We start from the raw sequence: 12,916 nt of genomic DNA on the forward strand, positions 1-12,916 counted from the left end.
TGTGTGTGTCTAATCTCGCACTACCTCTCTCTCACAAGGACACTTATGATGGCATTCAGGGCCCACCCAGATAATCCAGGATGACCCTCACCTGAGGATGCTTAAATGAATCACACGTGCAAAGACCCTTTTTCCAAATAAGGTCACATTCACAGATTTCAGGAAGAGAACATGGACACACTTTGCTGGGGGGACATTTTTCAGCCCACCACACCTCCCAGTCTTTCTCCTTCTAGGCCCCTGATCACTGCCCAGCCATCAGCCACTGCCCACCAGCCCAGCCATCAGCCACTGCCCATCAGTTTCATGTTTACTCTAACCTCAGTCCGCTTCTTTCCACATAGTGAATGACGGTTGCTCTGTCAGAATTTCTGCCCATTGGGAGGACTTTCCCCCACCACTGTTTTTCAGGGCTTTCCCATGGCAGGCTATGGCACAGCAGCATTTGGGGCTTACATCCACCTATCAAGCCATGACCCAAGTCTGGCCCCTTTACTCCCACCTCTACCCCAGTTCTGAGCTGAGTGAGACAGGGGCCCAATGCAACCTTTGCAGACAATATGGGGCTTGGGCCACCTGCTTGTGCAGCTCCTGGCTGCCACGTGGCCCTGCTCTGGCCCAGAATGGAATGCACCATCACCATCGTACTGTGTATGGGGCTGTTGGGCCCATCACTGACTTTATAACTTGGGTTCTAGCCGAACCCAGCTCAGGATGGGCAGTTCTGGCTGCAGAGTCGCTTGATGTCTCTTGCTGGGTGCTCTGTCTCCATCAGGGCCCGGTGGCATGCTGGGAGCTATTCTGGTTGGGTTTGTTTTTTTGGGTGGTAGATGTATAATTATCAGTTACAGATGGTGTGGTCTTGATCCAGAACCCTAAGTGTCTGTATTGTGATTCTCCCATGGGAACCTGTGGTAAACTCCAAATGCCCTCTTTTTCTACCGTAGATACCTCATATACAATAAGGTCTGCTGGATCTTATGATGCAAGGAGCAGGGCTGCTGACCCACATCCGGCACTTGCTACAGAGCCCTTTCCAGCTCTGGGCCCAAAGCCTTCATACAGCTCAATAAGGGGGCCAGAGCAGCATGCCCACCCATGGGGTTTGCTACCTTTAAACCCAAGGGAGCCTACTAAGCCTTGTGCTTTATTCTTGTTGGTGGGAGGTATGAGATGCAATCATTTGTCTTTTACTTTGGAAGGAATGTCCAAGCATGTCCCAAACCACTGGATCCCTGAAGTCTCTACAAATGTGTTTAGCAGGTTGGAAGATACAAGGTCAATATATATATCAATTAATTAGGTATACAAAAATAAACTCAAATTGCATTCAGAGGCCAAGCAAGGAGAATTTCTTGAGACCAAGGGTTCAAGACCAGCTTGGGCAACATAGTGAGATCCCATCTCTACAAAAAGTTTTAAAATTAGCCATGTGTGGTGGCTCCTCCCAGCTCAACCTCCTGAGAAACCTGTAGTTTTAGCTACTTGAGAGGTTGAGGCAGGAAAATCCCTTGAGCCCAGGAGTTGAAGGTTACAGTGAGCTATGATCATGCCACTGCACTCCAACCTGGGTGACAGAGAAAGACCCTATCTCTTAAAAAAAAAAATTAACTCAAAATGGATCATACACCTAAACATAGTTTTAGTGTTAGCTAAAACTATAAGACTTACATAGCATGGGTTAATCTCAGCTGATCTGGATTAACCACATTGTGATGGTTAATTTTAGGTGTTGACGTGACTGGATTAAGAAATACCTACAAAACTGGCAAAACAGTACTTCTGGATGTGTCTGTGAGGGTGTTTCAAGGAGACTGATGTGTGAGTTGCTGCACTGAGTCAGGAAGATGTTCCTCAATGTGGGCAGCCACCATTCAATTGGCTGGGGGTCCAGAGAGAACAAAAAAAGAAGGAAAAGGATTTCCCCTCTCTCTCCTGGAGCTGGGACACTCTCCTTTTCCTGCCCCCCCGGTTCTCAGGACTTCAGCCTCAGACAGACTTACATAATTGGCTTCCCTGGTTCTAAGGCCTTTGGACTTGGACTGGGCCATGCTACCAGCATCTCAGAGTCTCCAGCTTGTAGACAGCCTGTCGTGGGACTTCTCAACCTCTGTAATCAAGTGAGCTAATTCCCCTAATAAATCCCCTCTCATATGTCTATATATATCGATAGCTCCTATTGATCTGTCTCTCTGTAGAACCCTGACCAATACACACATGCTTATTACAAGGTATTGACCCTTGGCCAATGCTGTGCAATGGATTAACTAAAGATAAAGATGTTCTATAGCTATGAGTCTGTGAGTTGTTTCAGGGCAGGACTACCAGCCTGTCAGCATTGTTCAATAATAATTGAACTCATTATTTGTACCTGGTTTTAGAGGGGTCTGGAAAATTTTGAAAGCTAAAGCTGGTCACAAAGTCGGAACGTACTTATGTGATCAGCTCACTCTAAGACCCTCCACTCCCACCAAGAGCAGACTTCAGGCTTCTTGGGACCGAGGTGCTTCCACACACAGTGTTCAAGGGCAAGATCTGAAATCAAAGTGCATCCTATGTGTCCCAGTGTTAAAAATACCTAGATCTCAAGGTACCTTTAGTGCATAGCCTTCTGCTTTTGCTACTGTGCCTATAAAAAAGCACAAGTATAAACTGAGTCCTGCAGGTCCTTTCAGCAGCTGAACACTTAGGGTGATTAATGTGTAATTAACACAAATTCCTTAAAGAAGGCATAGGAGAACATCTTAACAACCTTTGGTTGGCAAAGATTACTTAGATAAGACACAAACAGCATAATCCATGAAGGCAACAAATCAATAAATTGAACTTTCTCAAAATTAAAACTTTGGCTCTACAAAAGACTCTGTTAGAAAGAAAAGGGGAGCTATATACTGTGAAAAATATTTGCAAAATATATATCCAACAAAAAACATGAATCTGGAATACATAAAGAACTCCTATAACTCAATAATAAGAAGACAAACAACCCAATTTTTAAAAATCCAATTCGTATGTGAGCAAAAGACTTACATATATATTTCACCAAAAAGGGTAAACATTGGCAAGTAAGCTCATTAAATGATGCTCAACATGATTAGCTATTAGAGAAACTCAAATAAACCCACAATCACTATACACCTATCACAGTGACTAAAATAAAGAACAGTTGCTTGGTGTAGTGTCCCACACCTGCAGTTTCAGCACTTTGGAAGGCTGAGGGGGAAAGACTGCCTGAGCCCAGGAGTTCAAGACCAGCCTGGGCAACATAGTGAGACTCAATCTCTACGAAAAATAATAATTAGCTGGGCATGATGGCTCACACCTGTAGTCCCAGCTATCTGCGAGACTGAGGTGGGAGGATCGCTGGAGCCCAGGAGATCGAGGCTACATTGAGCCGAGATTGTGCCACTGCACTCCGGCTTGGGTGACACAGCAAAACCCTGCCTCAAAAAAAAAAAAGAAAAAGAAAAAAAATAATGATAACACCAAATGATAGTGAGGATGCAGAAAAACTAGACCACACATTACTGTTAGGAATGTGGCCAGGCACGGTGGCTCACGCCTGTAATCCTAGCATTTTGGGAGACAGAGGCAGGTGGATTACTTGAGGTCAGGAGTTTGAGACCCGCCTGGCCAACATGATGAAACCCTATCTCTACTAAAAATATTTAAAAATTGGCCAGGAGTGGTGACGGGCACCTGTGATCCCAGCTACTCAGGAGTCTGAGGCAGGAGAATGGCTTGAACCTGGGAGGTGGCGGTTGCAGTGAGCCGAGATCAGGCCACTGCACTCCATCCTGAGCAACAGAGCAAGACTCCATCTCACAAAAAAAGTAATGTAAAATGGTACAGCCACCCTGGAAAATAGCTTAGTAGTTTCTTTCTTTTCTTCTTTCTTTTTTTTTTTAAGATGGAGTTTTGCTCTTGTTGCCCAGGCTGGAGTGCAATGGCGAGATCTCGGCTCACTGCAACCTCCCCTTCCTGGGTTCAAGCAATTCTCCTGCCTCAGCCTCCTGAGTAGCTGGGATTACAGGTGCGCGCCATCATGCCTGGCTAATTTTTCATATTTTTAGTAGAAATGGGGTTTTACCATGTTAGCCAGGCTGGTCTTGAACTCCTGAACTCAGGTAATCCTCCCGCTTTGGCCTCCCAAAGTGCTGGGATTACAGGTGTGAGCCATCACGCCTGGCCGGTAGTCTCTTATAAAACTAAATATATACTGGCCATAAAACCCAGAAACCACACTCACATTTATCACAGAGAAATGAAAACTGTTCACACCAACACCTGGCCACAAATGTCCATGGCAGCATTATTCATAATTGCCAAAAACTGGAAAAAACACAAATGCTCTTCAGTGGGTGAATGGTCAAAGAAACTTTGATACCCCCATACCATGGAATACTACTCAGCAATAAAAAGGAACCGACAATTGATACATTCAACAACTTGGATGGATCTCAAGCAAATTATGCTTAGTGAAAAAGAGCCAGTTCAAAAGGCCATATACTGTGTGATTCCATTTATATAACATTTTTGAAATGACAAAATAGACAGATGAAAATCAGATTAGCAGTTGCCAGGGTTTCGGGGCAGAGGAGGAGGGAGCGGACATACGTAAAGGGTTAGCATGAGGGACTTCTATGGTGATAATTGTTCTGTATCTTGATTGTGGTGCTGGTTACACGAAACTACACATGTGATAAAATTGCATTGAACTATTCACACGCATACATACAACACACACAAGTGAGTGCATGTGACACTGATGAAGTACAAACAAGCTCTGAGGACTGTATCAACATCAACGTCCTGGCTTTGATGTTAAACCATAGTTAGAGAAGAGGTTATCATTGAGGGAAACTGGGTGAAAGGTACACGAAACTTCCTTGAACTTTTTTTTTGTTTGCAACTTCCTGTGGGTCTATAATCATTTCAAAATTTAACTTTTTTTTTTTTTTTTTTTGAGACAGAGTCTCACTCTGTTGCCCAGGTTGGAGTGCGATAGCCTGATCTCGGCTTACTGCAACCTCTCCCTCCCAGGTTCAAGCAATTCTTCTGTCTCAGCCTCCCACGTAGCTGGGATTACAGGCACACACCACCACACCCGGCTAATTTTTGTATTTTTAGTAGAGATGGGGTTTCACCGTGTTGGCCAGGCTGGTCTTGAACTCCTGACCTCAAGTGATCCGCCAGCCTTGGCCTACCAAAGTGCTGGGATTACAGGCATGAGCCACTACACCTGGCCCAAATTTTAAAATTCTTAACATATATTATTTTTAAAGTGCTTCTCCACCCACTCCTATCCACCGCTGCACTTCTGTTGCTATCTCAGGCAGTGGTCCATGAAGGCCAGCACCATGAATAAAGCTACAACTGCTCAGTGTTTATGTAACACCCAGAAAAAACCACCCCCACCCTTCTCCATGTCATCTCAGTGTAGTGACATAGCCAAAAGTAACGCAGGTCCAAAACTCTGAGCAGTCATGGAGAGCTTTGCTTCAGGTTTTCTTGGGAGGACTGTGGAGAGGAGGCTCCCATCTCATGATGCAAAGCAAAACTTCCTGATGTCGTCCTCCCCACCCCCGACCAAAGCTGCGCCTTGAAGCAGATCCTCCAGTATCTCCTCCCCTCTCCCCATCTGCTTCTCTCCCCAAAGCTTCCGAGCCTTCTCTTCCTCTCCCCTCCCATTCCCTCCAACAGGACTGCTGGATTTCCCGCAAAAACTCCCAGGTCTGTTCTAACGTGGATCAGCCTGGGCTCTTCCCGTTTCTGCCCACTCCCACAGCAAAGGCCCCATAAGGAGCAGCCAAACACTCGTACCTCCTCAGGACACAAAGGAAAGGGAAGGCTGTGAACAGCCACTTGCGCTGTAGTATTTTTGTTTCTTTTTTTTTTTTTTAAATGTGTAGGCCGGGCACAGTGGCTCATGCCTGTAATCCCAGCACTTTGGGAGGCCAAGGCAGGCCTATCACAAGGTCAGGAGTTCGAGACCAGCCTGACCAACATGGTGAAACCCCATCTCTACTAAAAATACAAAAATTAGCCGGGTGTGGTGGCACACACCTGTGATCCCAGCTACTTGGGAAGCTGAGGCAGGAGAATTGCTTGAACCCGGGAGGCAGAGGTTGCAGTGAGCTGAGATCGTGACAATGCACTCCAGCCTGGGCAACAAAGCAAGACTCCGTCTCGGGGGCAAAAAAAAAAAACCGAAAAAATAGAAGAATGCACAAATGATGGCACATCCATACTATGGAATACTGTTTAGCAATTTTAAAAGAATGAACTGCACTCCAACCTGAGTGACAGAGCAAGACCCTGTCTAAAAAAAGAAATAATAATAATAATAATAAACTATTGATAGTCACATCACTACAGATAAATCTCAAAATAATTATGCTAATGGAAGAAGCCAGACAAAAGAATACGCATTGTATGATTCCATCTATATAAAATTCTAGAAATTGCAAATGAAAGCAGATCGGTGCTTGCCTGTGGCATTGCCTTGCCTCTCCAAGGGGGCCTTGGGGGAGGGAGAAATGGATCACAGAAGGGCATAAGGAAAGTTTTTAGTGATGGATGTAGTCATTTTTTTTATTGTGGTGATTATTTCACGGGTGTATATATATATATGTATATATATGTGTGTATATATATGTATATATATGTGTGTGTATATATATGTGTGTATATATATATGTGTGTGTATATATATGTGTGTGTGTATATATATGTGTGTGTGTGTGTATATATATATATATATGTGTTCTTCCAATTTTGGCCGAGTGCGGTGGCTGTCACCTATAATCCAGCATTTTGGTAGCCTGAGGCAAGAGGACCCAGGAATTCGAGACCAGCCTGGGCAATACAGTAAGACTGGGCAATACAGTAAGATCCCCATCTGTGGAAAAAATTGTTTAAAGTAGCCAGGCGTGGTGGTGCACACCTGTAGTCCCAGCTACTCTGGAGGCTGACATGGGAGCATTTCTTGAGCCCAGGAGGTGGAGGTTGCAGTACGCTATGATCATGCCACTGCACTCTAGCCTGGGTGACAGAGCTCACTTGAATCTGGGAGGCAGAGTTTGCAGTGAGCCAAGATCGTGCCATTGCACTCCAGCCTGGGCAACAAGTATAAAACTCCGTCTAAAAAAAAAAAAAAGAAAAAAAAGAAATCAATGTGGGTGCTCTCAAAACACCAGATATGTCTATTGAATCATGCATAGAACTTGGGAAAAGGACCTCTGGGTGGATTCCTGAATGCAGTGGACCTACAGTGAGTTGGGCCTGGGTCAAAACTCTATTACCTAGCTCTCATATAGCCCCAACTCTAGCAGGGGACCACAATAAGGCTTTGGGTCCCTGGGTATCAATGCCAAGATGGATTCTGTGTCTACCAGCACTTGAAATGTTTAAATTCCTCTTTACCTAGTATGTGGCAACTCTAGTAAATAGCCATAAGTGCCATGGGGGAAGAATTGAGGAATCATGACTACTCACTCACTGCTGTGAAGGAGTTGTTCCTCCTGGAAACCCAGCCTCTCCTTCAGGCACTGGGGTCTGGTCTGAAGCTTTTCGCTGGGATAGCTGCCCTCAGCCTCCATCTCCCATCTTGGATTTCTTCTGGTTGTGTAGATTAAGCAGTGACTTTGTGGGCTGTTCTCCTCCTTGGCCACAGGAATAACCTGCTCAATTTGCCACCTCCACAGCTCTGGGAAGGTCGGATGTCCCTGGCTGCCACAGCAATGTTGGCACCTCTGCTTAGAGAGGGCCATGCTTTCTCCAAGCCTCCAGGGGCTACACAGGCAGCATGTTGGCCCCAACTCCTGGGCTCTTTCTAGGATGTTATATCCTGTATCTTAGAAGAGTGTTCTCACACCAGCCTGGGCAACATAGTGAGACCCCCATCTCTACAAAAAATAGAAAAAGTTAGCCCGTGATGCTGGCACATGCCTGTAGCCCCAGCAACTCAGGAGGCTGAGGTGGAAGGACTGCTTTGAAGTCAAGACTGCAGTGAGCCATGATCGCACCACTGCACTTCAGCCTGGGAAACAGAGCAAGACCCTGTCTCAAATAAATAAGTAAATAAATAAATAAAAATAAACTCTACCTTATCCAGCTTTATATTCTACCCCCTCCCTACCTTGTCCCAGGACCCTCGGGCCTGCCACACACACATGCACATGCACACCTCTCTCTCTGACTCAGTCACCTTGGCCAAGTCCTGCAGCTTCTTTAGAATTTGGTCCCTGCCCTTTCTTACTAAGCCCAATGCCTCCCCAGCCAAGTGTAGTCTCAAGTTCGGGTGTGACCAGGAGCAGGTGGCTGGCCCTGAGGGTGGCCATTGCCTTGCAAGTCAGGGGTGGCTGGGCACCTGGGTGCTTCCCTTCAGACGACCCCATTCCAAGCTTCAGGGAGCCTCTGTCCCCACAGAGGGAGCTGAACTGACCAGGACTAAGAGTTCATATTTTTCTCTAATTATGCCCTGGGCTCAATTCTCAGCATTTTTAGCCCTCCAGCAGCAGGAAATAGTCTCGTTAGCTGCAGCCTCAAGGCCCTGTGACCAACACTGTGCTATGGTGTGGTTGATGGTGAATCATGTTTAGCCTTTCACTGTCTTTATCTAACCGATGGTCTCAGCAGCACCCATCCAACTCCAGGCTTTATTGACGTCCATCCCCAGGACTTCTCAGAAAACTGAGCTACGGCATCCCCAGTGCATGTTCTCCCATTCTAATTCACCAACTGTGGAGGTTCTAAGTTCTAACAATTTCGCCTACTTCAGCGTGCCAGGGGCATCAACCTGCCACCCACCACCAGGGTTGGCGCCAGCAGTGATATGAAGCAGCTCGCACATCCCACGTGGAGCCTGCTTCCTCAACCTGCCCTGGAACCAAGCCCCTGGGTCAGGTTCTCTGGAAAACTCGAGCTGGTCCTGTGCAGGCAGGAGCCACCTCCATGGTAGAGTGAAGGAGACAGGATGCCGCAACGGAGGCCTCGCCTGATCCTTGGGGGAGCTCTGGTGCTGGGATGGCTGGTCAGAGACATCCTGCCTTGAGGCAAGGGAACTCTGCCCTTCCAGGCTACTGGAGGTGCTAAGATACCAAAAGGAGGGGCATGACCATGGGCCGCGGGTAATTCCTGCAGGGGACTCAGCTGAGAGCCACCAGTAGCCACTCTTCCCAGTGGCTGTGGGACCAAGTGCCTCAGTCCTGAGAGAATCTTGCCCGTGGGCACAGAGCACCAGAGACCTTGGAAAATCCCTCTGAGCACGACTCCTCTGTGCCTAACCCTGAGCAGCTCCAGGGCTCCACCCTAAACTGTGTATTGCTTTGGACGTGCTAGCAGTTCCAAATCCCGCGGGGCCAGCCGGGCAGACAGCACCTGCTGTGGAGAGAACAAAGGGTGAAGCCGACTGAGCACACGGTGGGTTTGAACTGTTGCATGGGCAGGAGGTGGGGTGGATGAGACAGGGAGGGGTCAGGGGGATGCTGTGGCTGGAGCTGAGGTGCTGGACATCACGAGGGGAAGAGTAGGCCATGGGGGAGGTTTTCTGGTGGGGACCAGACATGGCTAGAGCAGTGCTTGAGAAAATTCCATCCAACAGAATGGATGTTAAGAGGGGATAACTCTGCATTCCTTGAGCTTTGGCTGTACCAGTGGGGGCAAAAAACAGCTCCAACCTCCAGGAGTGTCAGGAGAGCGAAACAGGCACACAAGAGGCAGAAAGGACTGTGCAAGGCCAAGTGCCAGCTAGCTGAGGTCCAAGGCAGGGCCACGTGGAGGGGACCCACAGGGCTTCCTGGCTAGTATATCCAGGGGGTCCTGCCCGAGGGCTGTCCAGTGGGGAGCTGCTGGCCTCATCTCCAACTGTCAGGAAGGGAATGTGACTCTCCAGGAGGAGGAGACTGGCCCAAAGCCACGCAGCCACGCAGCGGTGGGGTCAGAACCTGCACCTGAGTCGGCACTAGAACCACCTCCTTAACCACCAGTCCATACTGCCCACGTTGAGGTGGCCAGGAGGTCAGGAACGAGGAGCACCAAGGAGTGGCCTTGACAAAATGGCCCACAGATGCCAGGGCTGGGAACCACGCTGCTGCGAGAGGACAGAAGGGGAGATGCACGCTGGGGACAGACAATCAGGACGGAAATGTGTCAAGAAGGAAAAAAGAATGCACGCGGCAGCCTGAGAGGCTGGCAGTGTCCAACAGGGCTTATTACAGAAGTGGGGAGAGAGTCCACGCCAGAGGGGCTGGTGGGGCAGGGGAGGACAATGGGCTCCAGAGGGGCCGTGTGTGTATGGAGGAGAGTCATAAAGACAGGAAGAAAGTGAAGGGGAGGAGCCCCACGGATAAATAAGACGGGAAATTCGGTTGGGGTGGGGTAGGGGAGGATCAGGGAGAGAGGGAGGACTCCTTTCTGCTTTGGGGTAGAAACGATTAGAGTGGTTTTGTTGTTGTTGTTGCTGTTGTTTTCGTTTTTCTGAGACAGAGTCTTGCTCTGTCGCTTAGGCTGGAGTGCAGTGGCATGATCTCGTCTCACTGCAACCTCTGCCTCCCAGGTTCAAGCGATTCTCCTGCCTCAGCCTCCTGAGTAGCTGGGATTTATAGGCACCCACTACCATGCCCAGCTAATTTGTTGTATTTTTAGTAGAGATGGGGTTTCGCCATGTTGCCTAGGCTGGTCTCAAACTCCTGAGCTCAGTCAATCTGCCTGCCTCTGTCCCGCAAAGTACTAGGATTACAGGCGTAAGCCACCACGCCCAGCCTATGATTAGAGTTTTTTTAAGTGCTAGGGTAGGAAGCAGTAGACAGGAGCCCTGGCCATGGGAGAGGCTGGCCTGGGGCATTGTGTGGGGCAGTGAAAATGCTACGGGTAGAATTACGTGGGAAGGAAGAGGAGTGTGGCAGAATTCCATTCTAAAACAGGATAGTTAGGGAAGGTCTCACAGGCGATATTAGAGGAAGATGTGAAGGTGCTGAGCTATCAAGGGTGGCAACCAGTGTCGACACGCTACAGGCAGGAGAGGTCTGGTGCTCCTGGTGCCTGGTGCTATGGCTGGAAAAGCAAGTGCAGCTGGAACAGAGTGGACAAGGGCGAGAGGAAGAGGAAGCGAAGGCAGAGAGGTGACAACGAACTTCACACAGGGTCGTGGGAAATACTGTGCAGACTCCAGGTTGGATTCTGAGGCAAGTTGGCGCCCTCAGAAGGTTTGCAGCTGAGGAGGGACATGGCTGGGGATGACTGAGCTGCTGCTGACTTAGCTGACAACTGAATGAGGAGAGCAAGTGCACATGCAGGGAGTCCGGTCAGGAGGCTACGGCGGGAAAAGGTGGGAATGCAGGAAGCACGGACTGCAACTCATATTTCTGGAAGTACCTGCAGCTTTGACAAGAAGGATTTGCTTGTGCTGGGTGTGAGAGATGAGGTGCTTGCAAGAATCCTGGCTAGGTGAATGGGATGACTGGTTTGAAGGAGATCAGTGGCTGCACATTCAGCTCAAGGTGTCTAGGAGATGTCCAGGTGGAGATGTTGGGGGAACAAATGCATTAGAGCCTGGGGTTGAGGAGAAAGGCCCAGGATATGAGGAGCATTTGGGAACTGTGTGCCTTCAGGAAGAAGGGATGAGGTCACCAATGGCAGTGGATGTTTTAGAGAAAAGTTCCAACCCTGACAATCCCGGGGGGCGTTTCAACATTAAAAGATTGGGACAGTGATGAGGAACTAGTGAGGAAACCAAGGGCTGGTCAGCGAGGTAAGAGAACCATGGGACAGAGGTGCTGGGGGCCAAGAAAAAAAGTATTTCAGGCCGACGGCAGTGGCTCATGCCTGTAATTCCAGCACTTTGGGAGGCCAAGGTGGGCGAATCACTTGAGGTCAGGAGTTCCAGACCAGCCTGGCCAACATGGTGAAACCCCGTCTCTACTAAAAATACAAAAAATTAGCTGGGTGTGGTGGCACATGCCTATAATCCCAGCTACTCAGGAGGTTGAGGCAGGAGAATCGCTTGAACCCGGGAGGCAGAGGTTGCAATGAGCCAAGATCACGCCACTGCACCCCAGCCTGGATGACAGAGCAAGACTCCATCTCAAAAAACAATTTCAGAAAGAAATGATCAACCATGATATGGTTGGGCGGAAAAGGCAGGTGGAGTTGGAGGGGAAGGAGGGAGAGTGCCTTGGGGTGGGAGGAGAGAAAGTGGAAACAATGAAGGTGGACAACTCGGCGTGACTTTGCTGTTAAGGGGCACAAAGCAGTGAGGAGGTCGTAGCAAATGGAAGTGGGGTCAAGAGAGGGTTTTAGGAGAGAACCGTGCTGTATGAAGGGAAAGAAGGCTGGCATTCCCCTTGACAAGGATGGAAGAGGCCCTCAGGCCTGACAACACACACAGGGTTAAGGCGCTCCCACCTACTTCTGGCGTCTAACCCTTGTTTTTTAATTTTTCTTTTTTTTTTTTTTGATATGAGGAGCATTTGGGAACCGTGTGCCTTCAGGAAGAAGGGATAAGGTCACCAATGGGAGTGGATGTTTTAGAGACAATTTCCAACCCTGACAATCTCAGTCCAGTGGCCCAATCTCAGCTCACTGCAACCTCCGCCTCCCAGGTTCAAGCAATGCTCCTGCCTCGGCCTCCTGAGTAGCTGGGATTGCAGGCGTCCACCACCAAGTCTGGCTAATTTTTGTATTTTTAGTAGAGACGAGGTTTCATCATTTTGGCCAGGCCGATCTCGAACTCCTGACCTGAAGTGATCCGTCCGCCTTGGTCTCCCAAAGTGCTGGGATTACAGGTGTGAGCCACAGCGCCCAGCCTTTAAATCTTTTTCCACGCGGAGGGTACCGTCTCCGTGGAGAAGGCCGAAGGGAGAAGCGCAGGAAGGACGTCCCGGAGTGAGGAGACTGGGAAAACCTGAAGGAGTGG

The 12,916-nt window shown here is 48.6% G+C and overlaps 1 non-coding gene across 1 annotated transcript; it reads left to right on the top strand.

The window, feature by feature from the left end:
- Nucleotides 1-12,309: 12,309 nt before the first annotated feature.
- On the top strand, nt 12,310-12,434 carry LOC115831369. The gene has a single exon (XR_004026883.1). It is a non-coding gene; the product is annotated as a U6atac minor spliceosomal RNA (small nuclear RNA).
- Nucleotides 12,435-12,916: the final 482 nt, after the last annotated feature.

This window comes from Nomascus leucogenys, chromosome 18 (assembly GCF_006542625.1).
Source record: "Nomascus leucogenys isolate Asia chromosome 18, Asia_NLE_v1, whole genome shotgun sequence".
NCBI lineage: Eukaryota > Metazoa > Chordata > Mammalia > Primates > Hylobatidae > Nomascus > Nomascus leucogenys.